This window comes from Argiope bruennichi, chromosome X2, assembly GCF_947563725.1.
Source record: "Argiope bruennichi chromosome X2, qqArgBrue1.1, whole genome shotgun sequence".
NCBI classification, from domain to species: domain Eukaryota; kingdom Metazoa; phylum Arthropoda; class Arachnida; order Araneae; family Araneidae; genus Argiope; species Argiope bruennichi.
In genome coordinates this window covers 41,538,523-41,565,717 of record NC_079163.1, presented here as the reverse complement: position 1 = coordinate 41,565,717, position 27,195 = coordinate 41,538,523, and the positions used below count along the sequence as shown (strand labels likewise).

The 27,195-nt window shown below is 27.9% G+C and overlaps 1 protein-coding gene across 1 annotated transcript in view; it reads right to left on the bottom strand.

The window, feature by feature from the left end:
- LOC129960140 (myosin light chain kinase, smooth muscle-like) overlaps positions 1 to 25,253 on the bottom strand; it is a 95,918-nt gene extending 70,665 nt beyond the window's left edge. Inside the window, exon 1 of the mRNA XM_056073317.1 lies at positions 24,971 to 25,253. The gene's annotated coding sequence lies outside the window, so the exon portion shown is untranslated. The remainder of the gene's footprint in view (positions 1 to 24,970) is intronic.
- Between the last annotated feature and the right edge of the window lie 1,942 nt (positions 25,254 to 27,195).

Sequence of the window (27,195 nt, the reverse complement as noted above, 5' to 3'; positions counted from 1 at the left end):
AAATTTTTTCTCAGCATCACATTGAACAAACACATTCAAAAATTAAAAAAAAAAAATACTTTGTAGTTTCTTTAGCCGTTTTACTTGAAAGACGTCATTTTTTAAACAAAAACTTAGATAACTAAAATTTATAAATTACATATATTTACATAAAATTAGTCAAAATAAAAGTATTCCGCTAGTATATATATATAATGATATTTTAAAATTTAATTTAACTTAATTAATTAACTAGTTTAACTAATTTAAACTTAATTAATTTCCTAATTTTTAGCTAATTCACCCATATTAACTTCATTCTAAAATATTCTCTTATTTCCTGATCCCATTCCAATTTTTCTATCTAATTAATTCTACAGAAGCTTTGTAAAATTACTGAATCGGCTAAAGACCGACACGTTCCCACACTCCGAGTGGGGGGATAAAATATTGCTGATATAAACAAATTCCACTAAAAGATCCCTATGTTTCCCTTGCTTGTGATTGACATGTGTTAGATAGCCCTGTTAAAATATCACAGTATATATTAACACGGATAAAATTTTCATGAGCCTTTCCTCAATTCGTGTTACGTCGTTCTGTGTTGTGCTCGTCGCTTCTGCTTGTGCAAAAAATCATGGCTCCCGGGACGGAAATAAAACAAAGTTAAGAAATCGAAAGTCTCTTCACTGTCTTCGTAACTGCCTTCTGCTTCAAAAATTACACACACACACACACACACATATATTAATTTTATCAAAACTAATTGAATTTTAAATGCATTTTAGATATCTGTCATCTTGGAAAAAATATCATCATACGAATAATTTATCATCAACTATATATTCCTATATATAAAATTAGATTTGTTAAGAAAAATTATATACGACAAAAGAACGAATTTCAATTTTATTATCAATACATAAAAATTGTATTGAATTAACATTTGAAATAAAAGCTGTAAAAATGCCTTTTTTAGTAATTTCTCTCAAATGATTATATTTCTTTTAACAAAAATATTCAATCCATTTAAATTTCAAAAATATTCAATGCATTTGAATTTTATAAAATTTGTAGCCTTAATAATTTTTTTCTGAATTATAACTGCTGTTAAATTTGATTTTCCCCCATAATTTTGTTCGCCATGCTTTCGTTGTTTTTCCGTTATTCAGTATATTTATATAAGCTTAATATTTTCAGCTTGACTTGTTCTACTTGAAGATCTTGTGTAAAATCAACACTATTATACGAAAAATTACGTTTTCATCAAACTTCCAATGCAATTTTCTTCAATGATTCTTATTAACAGACACTTAGACATGCACTTTTTAAACTTTTATCAGTAAAAATGTCTTCTGTGAAAGGGTTTTAAAATGACAGCCCAAATATTTATTAGATGGAATATAAAAGAAAAAAAATAAAAAGACCTTTCAAATATGCATTATATGAATTTTTAATTTATACCTGTCATTTATGGATAAAAAGTTATTTTTCCATAACATTGCTAGATATTCTTCAGTTGACTATCTTTCAATTCTACTTTTAGTGAGCTATATGAAAACTACTAATCTGCTTGAATGAAATATTATCATAATCTAGAATGAAATTTGCATTCAGTGTGATTTAAATGATTCGATATAATATGAACGATAAAGATTTTTATCATATTAAAATTTTATTAATAATGTAGTTACGCAGAAATAAATCCCCGATTTCTACTTTTTCTGCTATTTCGGAGAAATAATATGAAGAAAGCACAAATCTCTATGTATATAGCACTAACTTATGTGGCACAGAAACCGCAAACAAACAAATTACAAATTGTCGAATGACAATTGTTAAATGTAAACAAATCACTACACGAATAATTAAACGTTTTCACAGCTGAACTTAATTTAACACTTCATTCGAAGTGTTGAATTAAGTTCAGCTGTAAGCTTAGTTAACAAACACTTAAAGAAGCTGTAAGATATTATTAGAAATCCTCTGGAAAGGACTCACCAAAAACTTTATTCACTCAGAGGAAAGATGACGTAACAGAAATCAAGAAATAGGCGTCGGGCAAAGTTTAATCGGGAACTAAAATAGGCTTAATCATAGTCAGAAGGATAACCGCTATGACTTACGGAACTTGACCATACTTACCAAAATTATTGTCTCGCAAAAATGATTTTTGCCTTATCTTAAAACTCAAAGAATTGCCTTTTTAATGATATCAATTTCACTTTTGTAAAGTGTTTCCTTTATTTTCAATAAATTCTTAACTGTAATTTACAATTTGCAACACTTAATTTTTAATATTATGAAATTCAAACTCATTCATGAAAGCATTCAATCTCGTGCTTTTGACGATGTTAAAATAAAGATCAAAGTAGCATTTTCACTTCATCTATAATTTCATAGTATATATATTTTTTAATAAGCACTCGTTATCATTTTTAACTTATTAAATTCAATTCCTATTTTGGGATCTTATCAAATGACAAGGTAAAGCAAAATATATGTATTCCACATCAATATTCAACAACCTAAAATGTCAATGACCTGGGCGAATAAGCTAAGATGAAATCCAAATAAAAAAATTAAGGTAGAAATATTCGCACTATTTTATTCTTAATCTGTATGTGAAATATAAAATCATATTATTTCAAGAAATCCAGAAAGTGGAATGACACAGAATAATCCAGAAGAACTTCTAATGATTTAAAAATACGATTTTCATTTAAAATAAACTTCCTTTCTTTGCTATAAAACCTATCAAAACCTTCGAAATCAAGACCAAAATGAAATTTCAAAAAATGTTCAACTTAACTTCAATTGATTAGTTTCTAACAGATTAACTTATTTACTATTGCAACAATTAAAATCTAATACCGACTTGTTTTCTATCATTATGTACTGACAGTAATCTTATTTCAGTGTCAGGGACTAAAAATGGCAATTTTTGAAACGCTATCTGCGAAAAAAAATGGCTGTTTGGCAATATCAGCATTTATAAAATGTAACCACAATAGTTGGAAGCTGTGATAGATACACGGCAAAAATAATCAGTTACTTGAAAATTGCGATTCTGACATGATGATGATTGATATATGACAAGAATGATCAATTACTTAAAATTGGTATTTCTGTCAAAAGCTTACATTATTTTGATGAGCGATTTTTTCATTTCCACCTCTCTTCCTCAAAGAACTATCCGCTTTCTTAAATTTACCACGCCTTCATTACCTTAATAGACGCAATTATACATAAGTACGTGTAAGATTAAAATTAATGTGACGCAATTATGAAAATATGGTCTCTTTTGTAAAAAGTTTTGACAATGAATTTCGCTTGGTTAGCTATTCCATGATTCCTTCTCTATCAATACCAAATGGATAAAAATGACAGAATGAATGGAAATGACCTATTTTCCAAATGCGATTCCTCATAAAATTTGTTATTTTCGAAGTAGACAAGTCATCTTCTTCGCTGCATTCTAAATTAAAAGCTGATGCGGTAATATTGAGAATTAATAAATTGATTGAATTTTTCCTTGAATTGATAAGATAAAAATATGATGGAATTAATGTAATTAATTTTAAGACAGATTTAATTCGCTTATTAAGGCCAGAAGGTATGCATTAAAATCTTATCAATTTTTTGTTAAAAAATCCTTCATTTGTCCATAGTTATTTTCTTAACAATAAGACTTTGTTTTATTGCATCTTTTGAAAGAGGTTTACGATAACCTATATAAAAGAAAAACACAACACAGTAATGTAAAAAGTTTTGACAGAAACTATTCGAATAGACTATTATTCTTTTTAGTCAACCGTTGAAAAATATTTAGTTTATCCCGCCAGAAATTAAAATAATAGCCAATCAAAAGCAAGAATCATTTCTTCTATTCTTCAAGCAGAATTTTAATTTTAAAAGTCTAGGATCTAAACGAAATAAAATGATACTATTTAACTTAGCTGTATTTCTGTCTGTGCCCACATTCAAATTGTGAATATGTCGGCTTTTAACGGCCAAGCTTTAGACACCCTAGATGGTATAGTGTGATGGAGAATGGCTAATGAGGCTTTTCCTCATGATGAATCATTGCTGTAAAGAAAACATGATTGACAAGCCGCTACGCATCGCAAAGACGGGTTCTGCGCTTCTTGTAATACAGGCTTCACTGCTGCATAGATTGTAATGCAGTGAAGTCTGTTTTATAGGAAGTACAGAACCTATCTGAGCGACACGTAACGGCCTAAAGGCTTGCCGTAAAGTTATTTGATGTATCTGAACATCTTGATCTCGTATGCATAATATTTTTTTTCTTTTTTGTATATGATTATCTATATATTTGTATCTTAAGATCGATTGACTTTTTTATTTTTTGCACTTTTATATTAAAATAGATTTAATTTTACTCACAAAAATCACAACTTGTAAAATATCAGTTTTTTTAAAAGAAATAAAAAACATCTCGTAGAAGATGTGCTCGTTGTTTATAATTAATGATAAATTTATCTCAAAGAAACGTAGTTTCAGAACAAAAAGTATTAAAGGACTTTGCTTTAACCCATTTAGTAATTGCTTTATGCCATGATTAATTCTTCTAAGTTTATGCCGCATCGGATTTTAGTTGGGAATGCTTCTTTTAATATCTTATTCGATTTTTTAAATTTTATTTGATAAATAAGATTTTTAAATTCAAATTAATCGAAATCGATTTCAAAACTTTTTATGTATACATGATTAATTGAGAAATTCAACTTTCCATAGACAAAGAATTTTCATCCAGTATAAAACAAGAATTTTTTTTTCTTATCCAATAAACCCGCTGGTGAGGTGCGGAAATTTGAAGAGGGGTATACCAATTTAAATGTTGTCTTCTTCATCTCAACATGATTCAAATTATGAGGTCCTCCCCAAAATAATCCTAATGCTGTTTTAACACGGGACCTAATATAACTAAATTAAATTCTTATCACTGAAAAATATTGCTTAATATTTTAAATTAGCATGAATTTTAGTTCAGTAAATTCATTATGAATTTATTTTTAATCAATCTTTTTAAGCGATATAAAAGATTTACAGACATCGCGTATTTTTATGATGATCTAAGTCATCATAATTTGCATATACACTTCGATACAATTCTTTCACTTTACAGGATAAATTTCTTAAAAGTTTACATAGCCTATTTTCAAATGAATTAACTCAATATAATTATAAAAAATACTGAAAATTATATAAAGTATGACTTCTTCAGACAACAGAATTTATGAATTTCAATTGAAAAAGAATTTATTTATACACATTCTATAGCTAAAGAAATGGTAAATTTCTAAGACATAGCATCTAATTGATACAAACACAAACAGTAAACTTTTTTTGTCAAAGCGTCAAAATATTCTTTCTGCAATATAAATGATTATCCCAGTTTTTGTCGTTATATTTATATAATTTCATTTTACAAATATACTGGCCAAGACACTATACTTACAACAAACTTAAAAATGTGAATATATTAAAAATAACTTATTAATAATTTATTAACAAAAGTTATCGTCAGATTTTTTTTCGGTAAGTTTTTTAGCTTGCATACTTTATTATTTTTTCCCAATTTCGTAAAATTTCAGATCAAGCTAATTTCAAATTGAAGAATTAGCTATAATTATTTTCCATCTATTTAAGTCATATGAAAAGAATGGCTTTGTGTTAAATTGTAAAATTTGGACTGATCTCTTAGAAATAAATTCCCAAGTCTCAACCACAAATGCTCTAATGAATTCTAAATATTGTACTGAAAAAAAGGAGTCTATTGGGATAAATATTATTACATTTTTATAGTGACAGAAATAAACATATTATTGTCCCATGGCTCTGAAATTATATATAATATTCTGTTTATCTTTTTATCTTTATGATAAGTCAGAAAATATACCATGAAATTTTCGATTTTGTTTTTCATATAAAGTTTATTTAAAGATTTTTCATTCATGTATACTTTGAGAATTAATTAAGATTTTGCATTTATGCTTAGTTAGAGAATGAATGAAGATTGCTGTAAGAAGACTACCCATTACCCAAATACAATGCTACCATGAAGAATGCTTACTGCCTAACTACCCAATACTGTACAGAGAAGTATTTCCAACTTTTACCTGTCTAATTCAGGATGAATGAATTATTACTTTACGGCGTATTACAGCGTTCAGAAATTCCCATACTATTATTCCTTGAATGTAGCATTACTTGTAATATTTTACACCTTAAAAATATTCGAAGTGTCCTAATTAATTAAATATTTCCAAAAAATTTGTTGTCTTGCTTCTGCTGAATCAAGCCATTGCGTTTCGCAGAATGCTATGTGCTATGGTTCTATTACAATGGCTAAAATCAACATACCATTGTCTTTTGACCCTGGTACTAGCTGTTACATTTTGTATTTCATAATAAAATTACTGAAATCACTGTAAAAGGATTTCGAAAATCACCACAAAAGGATTATTCGTCCTAATCTATTAAATATGTCTCTAAAATAAATTGTTGCTTTCCAGTTACTGAATATACCAGAAACAAGCCGTTGCTCTGCGGCTTGTTGTGATTCTGTTTGAAATCAACATCCACTGCCCTTGACCGTTGTGTAAGTGGTTGCATTTTGAACTACATTATAAAAAGTGCGGAAATCATCCTACAAGGATTATTCATTTTAATCTATAAAATATGCCTCTAAAACAAATTGTTGCTTACCAGTTATGAAATATACCGGAATCAAATCGCTGCGTTGCGACGAGTGGTACGATTCTGCTATAATGGCAGAAATCAATATATTATTTTCTTTTGATCCTGGTTTTAGCTGTTACATTTTACACTTCATTAGAAAATCATGAAAATAACCGTAAAAGGATTGCGAAAATCATCCAAAAAGAATTATTCGTCTGAACCGATTAAATACGTCTCTAAAACAAATTGTTGTTTTCCAATTACTGAATATATCAGAACAAGCCTTTGCAATGTTGCTTGCTACGATCCTATTACAATGGTTGGAATCAACATACACTGTCCTTGACCACTACGTTAGTTGCTGCACTTTGAACACCATTCTAGAAAGTGCGAAAATCATCTTAGAATCTATTAAAATGCTTCTCTAAAATAAATTGTTGTTTTCCAGCTACTGAATATACCGGAATCAAATCGCTACGTTGCGACGAGTGATACGATTCTGTTACAATGGCAGAAATCAACATCCCACTGCCCCGTGACCCTGGAGTCAATTGATACCATCGTCTTTGTTCCAGAGTAACATCCCAGGGATTCAGTGGAGTGGAAATGATTGAAGAAATGAATGCGTCTTATAAATAGTTGCGATAGAGGTGGGTGCGAGTAAGTCGGAAGGATGCCAAATATGAAAGCCTTGCTCATGGCAAATGGGAATCTCACGTCGCTTGTGTTTAGAAAAACAATCAACCCATTCTTTGGATGCAGTAAAGGCTAAAAGTAACATTTGGCCCAGACAACGATCGGCACCGGATGATTGTGCGTTGCAAAAGAGTTGACTAGGAAGGGAGGAAAAAAAAAAATGCTAAGACAATGATGTTGAAGAACAACGAGTTCGCAGCCATGACAGAAATGTTACGAAGATAAAGGGCATTCTTAAAGGTTTTAAAAAGAATTAGTATCAGTCAGGCTTTTTAAAGCAATTGTATTCTGTGTTAAAATGCAAGTTATGCATTATTAAAAGAATGCTTTTTAGACGTATATTTGTTTCTATCAATAAAAGGATTAAAACTTTAAGCTTCTTAAAAATTTAGAAGTCTTATATTAGTTTTCGATGGAAATTTTATTTTGCACTGTTAATATTTATTAAATAAGAATTTTGATTTATTAAAAAAAATTCATCGGTTTATTTTCTATCAAAATTGTTGTTGTGAATACAAAGAGAAAGGAAGGAAAAAATGAGAAAAACTTCGGGAAACGCCTAGTAAATTATTTTGTTCTTTAAAAAAAGAAAATTATTAAAATAAAAAAGATATAGAGAAATTGTCTGGGAAGCATTACTTAATTAATACGCTGTTAAATGTCAAATAAATTCATTCATTAGTTTATATTATGTATTTTATTATACTATTTATTTGTTAGAGTACAATAATTCAAAGTAAATAAGGCATAAATTTATCAAATTTGCTTTATTACAGATTGCTATTGAATCGCTGTTCATTTTCTTCAGTAAATGGTTTAAGAGTCAACATTTGTTGCTATTAGCATAATACTAATGTACTAATAATACATAATAATAATATAATAGTATTATGCTTAGATATTAGCTTACTTATAACTTATAGTAATACTGCTTTAAGCATAATACTACTGACTGTTAACATGAAATAGTTTTTATCATTAATATAACAAAAATTTCATCAATATAGCACAGCACATCTGTCATGCGTTCAGATACTATAAAAATGACTGCTAAATGTGGATTTTGAGGGTTTACATAAACCAGAAATATTTATTACAATTTCGAAGTCTCAGCCTCATTGTAGTTTTTCAAATATACTTTGATAAAAGCTTGTTCTTTTGGATGATTAAAAAAATTAAAAGGAAGAATAGTGGGTAATTTTTCAATACCATAGCTTTTCGATAGTATTGGCTTTCTAGCAACGTGAGAAAAATCTTTTATTCCGGTGAATGAAAGATTTTTCTCACCTTGCTTGTCTCGTTTGATTGGCAGTCTTTAAAACAGCCATTTAGAAAGTCTCATGATAAAAGAAATAAAAAAAAAAGTTCAAAAAGAAAGTAAGAGGAATTATTGCTGTAATATTTCTTTTAAACTGTCATCAAAGCAATTTAAAAAGAAAAAGGGAGAAATTATTTCGGGAGAAAAATGAATTACTTTCGAAGAAAGATATTTATTTCACAGTGAGTGAAGGTAAAATAAGATATTTTCAAAATTTCTTAACATAGATATCTATTAGCAAAATAATTGCATGAAAAAAAAATCTCAAATACTTTCAACTTAATTTATATAAAAAAATATATTAGAAAAAAGGAAAAACAACGCAAAAGAAATCGCGAGACTAAGTTGGTATTCTTCGATCGTGAAAATTAAGATTTTGTTGTTGTTTTTGTTTGACTGATGTTGTTGTTAACTTTGTTTGCTGACTTTTGAAATCCTAATAGTCCTAAAATGACGATATTATCATGAATGGTATCAAATTTAATAAAAATTATATATAAAAAAGAAATTTTATGCTACTAATTTCAACAGCATTGTGAATTCATTTTGCTACATTACAGTATGAACAAACATCATTTACAATCTCGGGTTAAAGTCATTACGATTTTGAAATTAAAGTTTTGCATTGCTGTTATGATAATGAACTTATGAAAATACCATTCTTTCCTTTCTCACTATTTAAATCAGTTGTAATTGAAGCAATGACATAAAATGAAATTAAACGGTATATGATAATGAATTCTGACAATGCCATTAATTTTCATTCTCACAATTTAAAAAACGTTGTAAATGAAGCCATGATATCAAATGAAATATAAACTGTATATGACAATGGACTTCTGAAAACGCCTTTCATTTTTATTCTCACTATTTAAGAAACGTTGTAAATGAAGCCATGATATCAAATGAAATAAAAACTGTATATGACAATGGACTTCTGAAAACGCCTTTCATATTTATTCTCACTATTTAAAAAACGTTGTAAATGAAACCATGATATCACATGAAATAAAAACTGTATATGACAATGGACTTCTGAAAACGCCTTTCATTTTTATTCTCACTATTTAAAAAAAGTTGTAAATGAAGCCATGATATCAAATGAAATAAAAACTGTATATGAAAATGAACTTCTGAATACGCCTTTCATTTTTATTCTCACTATTTAAAAAACGTTGTAAATGAAGCCATGATATCAAATGAAATAAAAACTGTATATGACAATGGACTTCTGAAAACGCCTTTCATATTTATTCTCACTATTTAAAAAACGTTGTAAATGAAGCCATGATATCAAATGAAATAAAAACTGTATATGACAATGGACTTCTGAAAACGCCTTTCATATTTATTCTCACTATTTAAAAAACGTTGTAAATGAAGCCATGATATCAAATGAAATAAAAACTGTATATGACAATGGACTTCTGAAAACGCCTTTCATATTTATTCTCACTATTTAAAAAACGTTGTAAATGAAGCCATGATATCAAATGAAATAAAAACTGTATATGACAATGGACTTCTGAAAACGCCTTTCATATTTATTCTCACTATTTAAAAAACGTTGTAAATGAAGCCATGATATCAAATGAAATAAAAACTGTATATGACAATGGACTTCTGAAAACGCCTTTCATTTTTATTCTCACTATTTAAAAAAAGTTGTAAATTAAGCCATGATATCAAATGAAGTAAAAACTGTATATGAAAATGAACTTCTGAAAACGCCTTTCATTTTTATTCTCACTATTTAAAAAACGTTGTAAATGAAGCCATGGTATCAAATGAAATAAAAACTGTATATGACAATGGACTTCTGAAAACGCCTTTCATTTTTATTCTCACTATTTAAAAAACGTTGTAAATGAAGCCATGGTATCAAATGAAATAAAAACTGTATATGAAAATGGACTTCTGAAAACGCCTTTCATATTTATTCTCACTATTTAAAAAACGTTGTAAATGAAGCCATGATATCAAATGAAGTAAAAACTGTATATGACAATGGACTTCTGAAAACGTCTTTCATATTTATTCTCAATATTTAAAAAACGTTGTAAATGAAGCCATGATATCAAATGAAATAAAAACTGCATATGACAATGGACTTCTGAAAACGCCTTTCATATTTATTCTCACTATTTAAAAAACGTTGTAAATGAAGCCATGATATCAAATGAAATAAAAACTGTATATGACAATGGACTTCTGAAAACGCCTTTCATATTTATTCTCACTATTTAAAAAACGTTGTAAATGAAGCCATGATATCAAATGAAATAAAAACTGTATATGACAATGGACTTCTGAAAACGCTTTTCATATTTATTCTCACTATTTAAAAAACGTTGTAAATGAAGCCATGATATCAAATGAAATAAAAACTGTATATGACAATGGACTTCTGAAAACGCCTTTCATATTTATTCTCACTATTTAAAAAACGTTGTAAATGAAGCCATGATATCAAATGAAATAAAAACTGTATATGACAATGAACTTCTGAAAACGCCTTTCATTTTTATTCTCACTATTTAAAAAAAGTTGTAAATGAAGCCATGACTTCAAATGAAATAAAAATCTCTCCTTTCTAATCAATAAATTTCTAATATCTATTTTAACTTGATCCCCAAACTTTAAATATAACCGAAGCTTCTACTTACAAATGCTCTGAAAGTATCTCTGCTTTTGTGAGGTGAAATTTTTCATCTTGATGTAGAAAACTTATATGTTTAGTTTTATTCAATAAAAATGCAAACTTCTGATTTTGAAATCTCTGAAATGGAAAATCATAATTTTAAAGTAACGAATAATGTTTTTGGGCAATTGATTTAAGAGAAATGCCGAAACAATTATCGAAATCAAAACGCCTACAATATTTCCATTCGAAAGAATATTTTGTAGCATTAAACTTTTTCATTACCTTAATTGATGCATATCCAATTAAATAAAATAAATGAAATATTAATAAATGAAAAACGAAATAAGTTTCATTTAATAAAAATATATTTGGTAAATTTCAATTTAGCCTATGTCTATTTTTTTTCGTTTATAAATTTAGAAAAACGTGTTGAAATCGCTTGTAGTAAAAATTTACTCTATTAACGAAGTATATATTTTATTTCTAAGCATTTCGCGTGTTGTAAGGAACCATAAATTAAAAAAAAACACTTCCTGAGTGATTTTTTATTGCAATGCTCGACTAATGCAGATGTAAATTATAATATATGTTTTATAAAAGTGAAAAAGATATTGCAAAATCGATAGTTTTTATATAGGCAAGATATGGTAAAATATTCAAATTTAGAAAATATCAAGCAGATTAACTTAGTACCACCCGAACAATGATAGGTTTAGGCATTTTGCGGCTCTAAGCGGTGTATTTATTAGCTTCCTTGTTGAAAATAAACTGGTCAGTTTAGTGAATTTAAAAAATATTTTAAACCTAATTAACTTGCTAATGATTTAATTTAGATTAATTTTTTTAATTTTAATAATTATGTGAAGATGTATATGCTGTCATTTATTTATTATGTTTCAGGACTGACAATTATACACAGTTTCACTAAGCTGACACTAGGCTTTAAAATTTCTGTAATAACTAAGTGAGCATAACAAAACAGACAGTAGCCGCCAATTATACTTGACAAAGTTTCAATATTACCCTAATTTACAAATTTATTTTATCGGCAAACAGGCTAACAACGACTTTTTAATCAGTCTTCCAGCGGTTTCCTTCAACACAGTACCCCTATGCAGCTACCTAATTTGAAATCCACCGGAAAAAACACGAATCAATCAAAAACTTCAAAAAATTTAACCTCGCAACTTTTTGTGATAATCGCGCAAGATAAGTAATTAAAGAGAAAGGTTTGTTAAGAGATTCTGTTTCAGAGGATTTTCTTGTAAAATTCTACACGAAATAAAAAAAAAGTAAATAAATAAAAAAAACACTTTCAGATCAAGATTTTACTTCCTCGTACACGAAATTTATAGAAAGTATTGTAATCGTCAAAAAATTAAAACTCGAAATTTTGACGAATTTCTACGTTTTAGACCTCATTAAGTCCGATAAACACATTTTTGTAAAATATCTATATGTTTATCTGTGACAAATATAAACTCAAAACTGCTTTAATCTAAACAGATGAAATTTGGTATGGGGTCATTACACCAAATTTGTACATTTCTATCAAATTTTAAATAAATTCTATTCAGAAGAAGTCTGTTTATCCGTCTGTTCGAATAAGATTTAACACGATACCTACAAAACAAAAAACAAAATCTAGGTGGATAAATTTCAGTACACATATTTCACATCCATATTGTAGACGCCTATCAATATTTTAACCAAATCCAACAAGGGGTTGGCCGTCTGTCGATCTGTACTTTCAGAAGTATGTAAACGCGTTGACACAGAAACGCAATGACTTAAACATATCAAATTTGATATGTGATTCTGCAGCTGTAATTGTAGTTCTCTGTCAAATTTTGCTTGCAGTTGGTTTGGAAGAAGCGCATCTAAAACACAGATTCGTATTTATTAGAGGGCATGCGAGAAGGTTTGGAGGAGACCAACCACTCTTGCTGGTTTATAAATTAAATTGTACCAAACCAGTATTACCAAGTAACAAATAGAACATACGTTTCCAAAATACCATTAGACTCTTTATAAACCGAAAGTGTTATGATTTCATCACAATATAGCTATCACACTCTTTCATCTGGCTGACAAGCTCAAATTACTCCGAGTAGTTAAAAAGCATTCGTCTGTCGCATATCAAAGGAACGTGTGGTTTGTCAAGTCTTGTTACTTCTTATTAAATAGTAACTATATACACCATTCCCTATATCGCTGTAGATAATGTTACTTTTTTTTCTTGCTAGAAGTTAAAAGTAGTGTAAGCATTTAACTAAATACATAGCGTAGCTTATCCTTATCCGTTCAAACCTTCCATTACACAGTTGTCATTTCAATTATTTACAACACTTTTTGGATAAAGCTTGGGGTTTAGTTTCTGATTATCGAAATCATTGATTGTGTTTTATCTTTGGATAATGCAGTTAATTAATTTCTGAGAGTTCGAGTTTTTGTATGCATTGAAAATGATACTCTAATAAACGCATACATTTTTATTTATCCTTTTTTAAGAATCAAAACCGATTGAATTTTCTTTTTCATGGTTGAGATTTCATGCAATTCGCTTTATTAAAATATTTTCTTAAACATTACTATAAATACATTTGAAAACAGTTGTAAATACAACATGAACAACATGTTCTTTCCCTATAAAAATCAATGATTACATCCAAAGCGATTTTAGGTATTAACTCATCATTGAAATATGGAGAAACTTCCAAAATTTCCCTTTAATAGAAATTTTCTCAAAAAACTGGATTTCAATGCAAATAATTGTCAATATGTAAATTATAATAAAAATAAAGAAGTTATTATAGTTACAGGCAAGTATACAGTTACAGGGTATTTATTTAAGTTTCTCAAATGATAAAATACAGAAAAATAGTGCACTAAATTTTACAACCACAATTGACAATATGCAGATTACAATAAAAATAATTTGGAAAAATCAACAGGTTATTTTAATTACATGCAAGTATAAAAATTTTAACTACAGGATATTTATTCCAGTTTCAAAAATGATGAAATCCCCTCCACACCCCCCAAAAATAGTGTTCTAAATTTTGCAGCCACAAAAATGACCAGTAGCAGCTAAATTGTTCAAAATGACATTGTGTTTGTCATGAATATCTAAAACTGAAGACACAAAATCAGACAACTTTTGAACAGCACCATTTCGCCCAAAGAAGCAGGATTCTATTTTATATTTTCTGTTGCATGAAATCTACACATGCAAATACTTGTTTGTTTACTTTTCATACGTATGATAGGCATCAACATATTACTTTTCCTAAGAAAGTAAAGGATATAAGCTAGATTAACTCTTTTCTGGAAATTACTACATATGCTAATGTGAGTAAAAACTTAATTCAATAACCTTTGAAAACATATATAGATCGTTGTCCCTAATATGCAGTTTTGAATGGCTTTGGGAAAATTACGGAATCGAATAATTACCATATCAAACAAGAAATGGTTAGACAAGAACGTGTGCTTTAAGAATATATGATCGTGAGCTATATTTTAATAATAAGTTGTAGGAAAACATTCAACAATGATTCATCGAAAGAATGTGGTTTAAATTAAAGCAAAAAATGAAAAAAGGCAGTGTATTACTTTACTACCTTTCAGCCAAAATGTTTAGAATATCAATATTTTCATTCGTCAATATGTATTTAAAGCGTAAAAAATTTTAAAAATGGCAAAGAAAGGAAAAGAAATGGAAATAGGAAATGTTTTGCTGTCTTGTATAGTTCACAGATTTGTTAGATATAAATATTGAAAACAATAAAATGCTTAATATATAACATAAACTATTTTGTTGAATTATAGAAATTTTTATCAAGTAAAAAAAAAACTTTGATATTTTTTTAAAATCCGTGGCTGGAATACATAATCTTAATTCACACTTCTAAATATGTAAAGATTATTTCGGATTAGTCATACTTAATGCACAAGTTTGTAGTTGCTTAAAATAATGCAATGAAAATATGTCTTTTTTCACTTTACGGCAAAAGAAAAATTAACAAATAATTTCTTCCAAGAATATTTTCTGGGATAAGAGAAAATATTTTTTGAATATTCGCATAGAGTATCTTTGTAAATGTTAAAGAGTTTTTTAGAAATGCGAATCATAAGCCTCAGTTTCTGCATTTGTGAAAAACAGTGATAAGGGGCATTTGTTTCAACTTTCATTAAAGAGAGATTGAAAGACTAAAACTGCTAGCAAAGAAAATTTTAGGATCAAATTTCAAAAAAAAAAAAAAACCCAAACTTTTGTGACAACTCAACAGCTTAGGATCAAATTTCAAAATTTGAGTATTGAGCTGTTTATCAGAAAAAAAAAATGAATTTTGTGTATGTGAATCAACTGTAATGTTTATTGCCAACAACCGGAAATTAGATGTTAACTTAAGCTAAAATTAGCTTCCGTTGAAAGTATTTCCGGGTATTACAGAAAATCATCAAAAGAACGTGTTTTTAAAAAAACATTTTTTGTGTGTGATTCTAAATAATGAAATAATAAAAAAAATACTAAATTCAAGTAAAAATAATTGCGCTTTTTTCTGCGTTTAAAATGCGATGAAGAGAACTGAATATATTATTAAAATCTAACGCATAATTTGTTTCGAACAAAGGAAGGCCAAAAGAATTTTAAAATTTAAAAATATATATTTTGTAACAATCTGTCCTCTTCTTAACTTAGTCTCATAATTCTTATACCATGAAAAAAGTTTATGTATTCGCAATTATTTTCAATCTAAGTCAAAGATTAATGATTTTTTCATCTTTTTTTTAATGACGATACCAAGAGGAAAAAGAAAAGCACCTGTTTTCCCTCTTCTGTATTTAAATATAGTTAGTTTCTGCTATACAATATACCTTAAAAAATAGCATTCAAATGTGCTTAGATTCATAATTTGGTCATTAAAACTATACCCTTCTTGTCTCAAAGCATTTGATTGATCAATCATCTTTATAACCAGAATATTAGAACGTTTATCATAAATTTTCAATAATCTAATAGGCAGATTTTTTATCGCTTAACTAAAAATATAATTTGTATACGTTAAATAAATAAGAAAAGAAAATATGAACAGGTTGCATTTCTGTTATTGTAAACAAAGGAAAATTTTGCACTTTTTCATGCTTCAATTTAAGTAAATTTCTAGCTTTAATGAAATATTAAAAATTCAAATAAATTTGAAATAAATGTTATGGATTTTACACAACAACTAATAGTCAAAGCACAGCCAGTCCAAAAATTACCCGAACAAATGTTTTTGTCCATAATATATGAAAGTTAAATTCAAGGAAGAAATGTCATTCAATTTGAAAGAATGTCCTTTTCAAAAATACATTAATTGCACTCACATAAGGAGCCATATACATATTTATATTTACATAATCTTAAATTTTCCAGTTTCTAATTTTTTTAAATCTGATTTCGCAAAATTCCCAGGTACAAAATTTTAGACAATTTGGTTTAAAAAAAAAAACCGGACATATACGAGAAAAAAGATTTAGGGGTTGTTTCAATATCTGAAAACGTAGCAAATAGCTTAATATTTTCAAGTTTTCATTTTAGTTGTTAGCATTAACTTTTCTATAAAAGCATTAATTTTTTTAATGTTCATAGTTATTAGCAATGAAACAAGACTAATTAGGAATCTATTCTTTTATTTATAGAATTAATTGAAATAAATACTAAATAAATAGTATTTTTGAGGTAGATTTTTTTAAATAATCAATATAAGTATAATAATTAATATTAATAAAACAAGTATAAATTAAAAATTCTTGGAAAAACTGAAAAATAAGATACCAATTTACTGAAACATTCCATTATGATTGAAACATAAATAACATTATGCTGTTGATTTGCAGATTCAAATTTCCCCTAAACAATTCTTTAGATCATTTTTAAGTATTATTTTTATATTTAATATCTTTTTATCATGAAGCATATTAAATAAAAAGTATTTGCAAAAACGTTTATAAGCTTTTGCTTCATTTTTGAAAAGTAAGAGCTTTTGTGAAAGTTTAATAAAACTACATTATCCTGACAGGAAGTTACTTTTGTATTTTATTCAGTAATCTTGTATTTATTCATGTATTCTATACAATATAAATTTTGTAATTTGTACAGAGTTTTGTTTCTGTGCTTTTTCCATTACTGAAAGCTTTCATAGATTATTTCTATAACTAACAGTTCCCAAATTCTCCCAAACGAAACGTCTCTTACCATGTAATCGAAGTAGATTCTGCTGCTTGCATCGATATTTCCCCCTCACCTTAGAATTTGTTTTATAAAGAAAAGAAGAAAAAAAAAACCTCTCAGTCTAAAGCAACGTTGAAAGACATGTTTTGTTTTCCGTTCCATCTTACAATTTTTTATTCATGCTACAGAATACTTTTGCGAAGTCGAGATGTCCCCCCCCCCACAAAAAAAACTTAAAAATCACGCTGTTCTGAAACTTTTTGCTTATTGCCACATATATTGAAAATTATTTAAGAAAAATAGATAAAATATAGAAAAGGAATGTTTTAGGTCTTTTTCCTTTGACTGGAAACAAGTTTTTATGAGTTTCTATATAAAAACTGTCAATTTGTGAATCTAAAAATTACTTAAAAATATAAAATGTACTTCTATATTTTTCAAAATGCATGATTTTCTTCTTGTTTATTGAGCATTCTAATGCATAACAAGAATTATTTTCAACGACTCATATTTTGAAATATATTAAAGAAAACTAGAACTCTCATTTAATATTAAAAATTTGAATTTTCAGTTGCTTATAACTCATCAACAATTTACTCAAAATTACAAAAATTTTACTTGGACATAAGCTATTTTTATATGGAGAATTCAGATATGTATTCGAAATCGGGAGTTGCTATTTAAAAAAAATCAATTTCAGAAATTCTAAATATCGCGCCTTTTCCTTACACAAATAAATATTTCATACACTTATAAAAATATATTTTTACATCTACAGGCATCTACAATTTTATTGTGCGGTAATTAGTTACGGAATAATAAGTAGTGCCCTGTTACTTTTTGACGGAATGTATAAAAAGTCGAGTATTTTTTGAGATTTAAGGATGCTATAATATAATTTTTTTTCTTTTTAAATAATATTATCCAATTCTTTTTTGTCTTAAATATACATCAAATCAAAGGTGACTCATTTTAAAATGTTGACTTTTCTGACTGATCTAACTTAGCATTCAATCATCATTTTAACGCGAGTAGTTTTATAATTTCAGCTTTTACTCATTTAAATGTGTTAATAAAAAGTCATAGATTACGAAACTAGAACTTCCTAAAGATTCTTAATTCAGCCTTACTCTATACCTAGATATACATTATAGATTCGGTCCTGTAGATATTCAACTTGACCACTGGAAACATAAAGTTCAATAATTTTACAAGAGAATTACCACTTCAGTTTGTTTTACGATTCATTTAACCTATGATGAATTTCTCATTGAAGCCCTGAAAAGAATAATTTTTCCCCAAAAAATACAGAAAATGCTCACATATCATAAAGGAAAAACTGTGTGGAAACAGACAAAAGCTTTATTATTTATTTGGGAATTTAAATAAAATCTTTCCTGTAGTTTCCACTTAAACGTTGCATGTAAATAAATAACTTATTTTCTACTACATAACAATATCATATTTTAATGAAACTCTTAATTCATAATTTAAATGGCTAGATTAAAAAAATGAAATGGCATAATTCGGCAATTGAATATATATGCGGTATCTTTCTAACTTCCCACGGATGGTAGTTTAGCCAGTATTTTGTTGCTATGGGTTTCAAAGTCAAAAGACGGCATTTTTAACATAAGCGTTTTAGGATTGTTTATTGACCATTTTAGGCAATAATTTACTTAAATTTAAGAAATTACATCAGACAGAAATTCTCTATGTATTCAGTGCTGTAATGAAGACAAAAATGTGAAAAATGAGTATTTACCCATTTGAAAAAAATTTCTTGTTTCTAGTGCAAAAGAAGCATTAACTGTTTAATAAAGACGCCAAAAATGAATAAATTCCAGTATAAGAAACACATTATCGCTTTAACAACAAAACATTAAAAAAATTGCTTGTTTTCAGTGCAAGGAAACACTGATGCTTTTACATCAGAATCATCGAAAATGAAAAACTTTATGAACAGCGAAGAATATGTTGTTTCAAAAATATCTTTACTTTATAAAATATAATTTTCCCAACTTTATAAAGCCAAATTATAACCGATAAAGAATTTTTGACCAAAATAATGCATACTTGCAAAATCTGTTATAGGATCACCATAATTTATTTTAAAAAAATTCTGTGAAAAATGATTTAATCGACATAATAACAATCAATTCACAAAAATATCAGATTTTGAAGGAGAAGTAATTATAGCTGAGAATGAGCCTAAGAAAGAAAGTTTAATTCATAAATGATATTTAAAAAATTTAAGATAAAAAAATAAGAGACAATAAGATAAATAAGAGACAATAAGAATCAGAGGATTATGATCAAATCGAAAATTGCTAATAAATAAAGTTTAGAATGCAAAATGAGCAATGCAATTTCTAACACCTGATACCTGATTATGCTTAGAATTTTTAAGACTGAGAACAAACTGATAAATAATATCAGCAAATTTTTAAAAATTTTTAATCAAATCTATCAAGGTTATACATAAAGAATGCTGTTGAGGTTTCAAATAACGTTATTTCATTCTAACTGTGAAATTTAAAATACAAAATAAATCATCACAAAAAAATTTACATTTTTTTCATTTCATTGTTAAATGCTCATTTCTTTAATTGCTCATATTCATGATATTACTATTCTCTAAGCTCGTTTCACCTTCCATTTTCTATTTAAATGAAAAAAATTCCATTGAATTATATTCAGTGTGAAACAATGTATGTTTCAAAATTGTAAAGACCAGTAAATAACTCTCACTTGCTTTTTATCAAAATCTAGCCTAGAAATATAAGATTGTTTATAAAATACTCGCTCTAATTTCATGTCAAAAATTAAATCATATAATTTAGGATAAACATGCTTTGATATTTATAGACTACCTGTCGGAAATATCGATATTAGCTGTCTGAGAAATAATTTCTTAGTCTAGGTGGACATTATTAATCTTCACACTGTTTCTATCAACATATTTAATGCCTTATATGATTTAAGGAGAAGACTAGTATTAAAAGCAGTTCTATAAAATTATCTTATTTCTGCTGATATAAAGGAATTTTAAAAAGATCTTACCTTCTCCTTTAGAGAGCTTTTATGATAAGAGTAAAGTAATATTATTTCTCCCTAACGACAAAGCAGTGTTCTTCCTATTACATAAATTCATGAAAGTAGATTGAAAGAGTATGAGTTGACAGTGTGGAAATGGCGTATCTTCTTTTGCATTCTTTTATTCATATTCTCTTAATCATATTACTCTCTTTCATTACTCTCAAATTCTCTCTCTTCATTACTCTCTTTATTCATATTCTTTTTTTATTGATATTTATTGTATTCATATTCTCATTAAGTAATCTTAAAAGTTTTCATTCAGTCATAAGTATAGTATCAGATTTTCAGATTAAAAAGTGAATAAATGTTTGGAACATATATCTATTCATTATCATAACTTTCATTTAGAAAGTTTTTATGATAAGAATAAATGAATGTTATTTCTCCTTAACGACGAAGCAATGTTATTCCTATAACACAAATGCATAAAAGCAGAGAGTAAAAGATGAATAAAAAAGATGAATAAAAGTATGGAACATGTATCTATGTCTAGCTTTTGTGACAATAAATCCAACCAATCATCCATAAACTGCGGTTTATTAAAGGTTGGTCTTACAGAGTAGTAGGTACTTACAAGAAGAAAAAAGTAAAATTTAAAAGTTTTTAAACTCTGTTTGGTTTTCTAAATTATTTTGTTACAAATCTTTGAACTGTATTTTACCCAAATAGTCATCCCTTAACACTCTTTTACGATAGAATGCTTAAGCTGGTCTTGACAAAAAAAATATTTAAAAATATTAAATTATCTAATTCCTATGAACCATAAAATCTGAACCATTTACTTTTATTAGTATGTAACTTATCGACAATAATTATTATAAAGCGTGCAAAAACTATTTGCCTTTTTTAGTTAATTGTATTCGCCCACCCAGCTTTAGAATGCTTGATTCACAACACTGAATTTTATTTTAAAGTGAACTAAACTCTTATGTCCTGTTTACGCCCCCCCCCGCAACAAATTGACTTTAAATTTAATAATTTTTTATTTCATTTTGTTCTGTTCATTCCATTGTTTCTGAACTAGTTTCTGATCCAAATATTTGCTCTTTTCATTTTTGTATATTCTGGAATGGAAATTTTCTTTGCTATATTTCATTCTTTTTTGCTGTTAATTCCTCATTTTCTCAGTCGAATGCTAATATGTTGGAGACATTTTGAATAAAACTGTAGAATTATCCAATCAAAGAGAGATTAATAGTTTCAATAGTGATTTGTCAGATTTCGGAACTTTATCCGAACATCTTATTCTCTTTCTGTTAATTTTTTTAGATTGTTCATGAAAAAGTTTAAATAGAATAATGCAATCGCATTTCTACCAAATAAATAAAAATGGCCGTTATGAAAAGTGTTTAAATGTATAAAGTCACAAATCCTATGTCGTCAGATTCCTGTCTCATTCATATTTATTCTACATTCTGACATCTTTAAAAACATTCATCAATCACTATAAGTGCATTTCAACTTTTTTTTATATGCAGCTTCTTTTCAGGAGTGGAACAGGACTATTTCTACAAAGGCTTAACAATCTTTGATTTTTTAATATCTCTGTTTGTTTTCTATGATCTCTGTTGATCATGTTCTATATCTCAACATCTATTCTCTGCTGGTCTGTATCTGTACTCGTCTAATCTCTGTTGATCTGTGTTCTATATCTCAGTTTCTTTCTATGATCTCTGTTATCTATGAATCAAAGCTTTCTATTTTGTGGAACGACGAAACGTTTTTAGCATTAATGAAAACTCTCCATTTTGAGATTATCATTCTTCCAGTATATATCATTCTTTTGTTTTCAGAAAAAAAAAATTTCTACAGTTGCTGTGGTTTTTTCTTCATAAATCCGATTCAAGCATCCAAAATGGTTGTGATAAGATATAGTTTATTGATTTATAATGTAAATGTATCTTTACATTACATATAAGAACTTCTTTGATAATGGATTTGAAACCTGATATTCTCCTCATGAATGAAATTTCTTCAGTTTCTAATTTTTTTTCGTAAATTATCATTATATTACAGATATAGATTGTTAAATATTCAACGCGACATTTATGAAACAAGAATATATATTAGGAATTCTTAGTTTGAAATGCCTATTTTTACTTCGATCTTTAAATTTAAAAATAATGTGTACTTTTATAAACCATTATATAAAAATGTCTTTTTTTATATCAAATATCTCAAATTATTATTCTAGGATTCCGTAGACTTATAAATTATTTAAATGTCATTCTTTTATCAATAAATAAAAACATGTTATAAAAAGCAATGAATATATCCTCGAGAATTCTCTCATGAAATAATTTTGACTATTTCCATAGCTTCTTAAACTGCTTTTTGCAAGCGTATTGAACTAAGAAGGATACGGACAGATTTCTTTCCTGTACTCTTATTGTTAATTTAAGATATGAATTTATGTTGCAGGAAAACTTAAAAATGACTTAGAAATGAAAAAGAGCATTTTTATACATTTTTTTCTTCCTCCTGATTATGCAAAATTATTAAAAAAATTCTAAGCGTTAAAAAAAAGTAGACGTCTATATATTCAGACAGTCTTATATTCATTTACTGTCATTCTTTCTTTCATACGAAAAGATTAATGACGGAAATTCAAAGTTAGGTTAATGCGATATAGCTCTAAAGAATCCTTTCCTGGATGATTATTTTTAAACGAATTACACAGATATTTACAGTAATTTAATTGTTTATCATATAACTTAAAAACAAAAATAGCTAGAACACTATCAGTGGAAACTAAAAATATAAGCTGTTAATACAAACAAAATGGAATGTAGGCGAGACCATTTTGATTTCATTTCGTAAAAAATATTTATACAGTTGGTTATATTAAACTGACGTTTAATTCGCTTATGTGTAACAATACAGACTGGCAGAGCTTGATGCATTAGAATAAAAATACCATTTTTTAAGGAAGTAAATACGTCAAATGACTATTTTTCATGATTCAATAAACTCTCTTTTTAATTCAGATTTGAAATTTGTGGTAAATTATAATGCTGAATTTCATTTTTTAGTCGGAATTTCACCATCTGTCCTTTCTCCATCGTTGTAGATCCCGTCTAATAGTATAACAATGTAACAAATTTCAAAAAGTATGTCAGTTCTTCAACGAAGTTAATTTTATTTTGTTATTTGATAATATTGTTTCTTTAAATAATGTATTATTTATATTAAAATAAGGTTGTATAAATTTTTTGAAAGGAAAAATTTTAAAGCACTCGAATTAAAATATCACACATTTAATCATTCTAGATTATTCTTTTCAACTAAAATTCACTAAATTAAAATGCAGCAGAGAAAAGGAATTTGTGATCCATAATCCATATTATCGAAATCAAAAATAATTACACTCTATAAGCTGACTAATATATGAAAATATTTTTTTTATTATTATTTGGAAATAATACTATCCTAAGTGCTTATTATGTAATGGATTGTTTAAAACTCTGTTGATAAGCATACAGACAAGTTAAAATATTAAAAAACGAATAAAATGCTTGTAATTTTAAAATGAAAATTCAGTACAAGAGGCAGTTATCTATTATCTATATATTTTAATTTCAATTTTTTTAAATATATTATTAAAGCATTAAAAAGATTTGTAGTTTAATTATGAAACATTTAAAAATCAAATATGAATGCTGGTTTCTTAAACTAGTGCACATTAAAAAGTTGGTTATGTATGAATTGTATACTTAATATTTGGATAACTAACTGAATCAGGAATATCTTTTAACGATAAAGAAAGTGTCATCACGTTTCCAGTCATATGAAAAAATGGGAAATTTTTTATATGAAGGAAAATATAGCCAGATAGAATCATTTTTAAAAACTTCCCAAGTTTCTCAATCGCCATCAACGGAGATTTAAAAAAATTATCAACCCTTTTACAAAATCTATAATAGAAGCAGCTTTGAAGGTCAAGATCCTTTCCCAAAGTATAAATATTTTATCAGGTACACAAACAAACACGTGCCAAAATCTACAAGTTTTCTTTAAAAAATTAATCCAATATCAGCAGTTATAGAGTCCCTACAATCCTTATTGTTTACCTAAAATATCCTAAGATTTTTTTCCTGAAGTTAATTTACATGTGATCATTTCGAATGATTGTAATTTCGTCCAATATTCAATGATGTTATATTTACTAAAGTGCATGCTGTTCAGCAGAGAATCTGTTCCTGAAATGGGCAAGCTATCCAAGATGAAAAGTCCGATACCAAATTAAAGCAACATAAATGGATTTACAGCGACACAAAATGCAAATGATCAAGCTCATAGAACTACATACCTTCAAATGAAAACTGCGAGGGACACAAATGTATCCTAATTGGATTCAAAAAGGATGATTATTCTCACAAAATGAAAAGAGCGATCTTCTAGTTGCACACAAACAACGTCTAGAGAGGAATGTTAGCGACGCTAAGCCGCCACTGTCACAGGGCACAGGACCAAAAACACCAGCAAACCACAAAGACACTCAGACAGAAGAAAGGGAGAGGGAAAAAAACTCTAAAAACAAACAGAACAAGTCCAAATCAAGAAAGAGAGAATGGAGGAATTGAGCTTCTTAGCGCGTCCGATTGATAGTGGCAGAAGCTAGATTTTGGCACCGGAGTCTTCCACTCCTACTTCTCTCCGCCTCGTTGCCAAAATCGTTCTCTTCTCCTTGACATCGACAGAACTCTTTTTTTCGACAACAACCCGTCGAATCCGACTTTCTTCAGCATTTTCTCCCATGGCCGCGAACCTTGGAAGAAGATAATAATTCCTGTAGAGAGAGGTAGTGAATTGGACGGATTCAGAGTGACAACAAAGATCCAACTTTCTTCACATCATCTTGAAAATAAACACACATTAAAAGCAGAAGTTTTGGAATTTGTAATAGATGATTATAAAAAGCATCGATTATCAAGTAACGGCAGAGAATGTCCAGTTACTTAGAAATGGGTTCATGGATTATTGTTTGCAAAATCTTCCGATGCCTCAATGCGTTTTACATTTCCGCCTCACTTCCTCATATTATCTATTTTCTCAAGAATTTTTAACCCACATGTTGATTATATAAGTAGAAAAGCTAGATCTTTATGTGCAAGATTAAATTGAGTTTGATCATGAGTTATAATTCCGAAAAAAAATTTCTGATACATGAATTTAATTCTTCATACTTTTTTTTGACCCTGCTTCTTTTGTGTCTGATATGAACTTCGTAAAATAATCAATTATTAAATCTTTGGAAACATATGTAATGTTTTTTTTAATATGAAGCAAGGGAAAAATAAAAACAAATATTTGGTTTTTGAGATCGATTCTTAGAAAAAGCCTGGGCTATCATGTAACGGTACAGAATGTCCAGTTATTTCAAAATAAAATTCGAACGGGGGCTTACGGTATTTTCTTCTTAGCCAAAATATTTTCACGTCCGCCTCTGCTACTCACAGAATAACGTGTTTTCCCATATCTATTTATACTCATGTTGATTTTATAAAACGAAGGGTGGATCTTTATGTGCGAAATTAAAATGTGCCAACGATGCAGGCTGAGCGACTGTGTAACTGCTGATTTTGCGAAACTTCCCAAAATTTCCGATTTTGATATAATAGTACTACGAGAGTAATGGTATTATTTTTCTTTTTGACAATCCCATTTCATGGTTCTTAATATGACAGGTTATTTAAAACGTTTCGGATTCATCCATTTCACTAATGTACTCTTATATACAGTAACACGTAGACAGCTTAAGAATTCATAAATGCGTAAGAGCATCAAAGCGTGAAAAACGAGTCGCAGTCACGCAGGAATGCGCTTCCATTGCTAATTACTGGTATAACATTAGCAACTGTAAAAAAGGTACCTCTCTTCAAATTAGCTTTGGCAAAAATGTCGTTTAGAAAGAAAAAAAAACATTCTGAAATGCTCCTTTAATTCTTCACGCATGTGGCCATTGCCTTTTTCTCGCGTGATAAATGCTTAGGAAAATATTCAATCACCAAAATCTTCTGAAATAGCTATACATTTTTTTGCAAGGCCTTTGTTTCTCTATAACTGCCTATTTTGAAATAAAACTATAACAGATTATATAAGATTATAGCAGCGAAGTTTTATCTATTATGACTACTGTAATTATTTTGCAATACTCAAAGGAAAGCTGCATTTGGGGTAACAAATTAGCAATTTGTTAAGTTTTAAATATCTTAAGTTTTAGATGCTATTTTCCATTTTGAGAAAATCATACTTCATTTCAATAAAAAAATTAAGATGTTTGTAGCTTTGTATCAACAGTCATTGCTTACAATAGGAATAATAAATCTAATCCCCATAAATTATAGCATTTATACATCTATAGTTAGAAAGATAATATATTATCTACATCAAAAATATTAAGCATGTTATATTAATTTAATTATTCCTTTAATTAGCAATTATGAAACTATCAAGCAACTATCGGAGAAATCACTAATTTTTTCTTGTGGGATAATGATGCTGGATCAATAGTTTCTTTTTAATTTTGGAGCC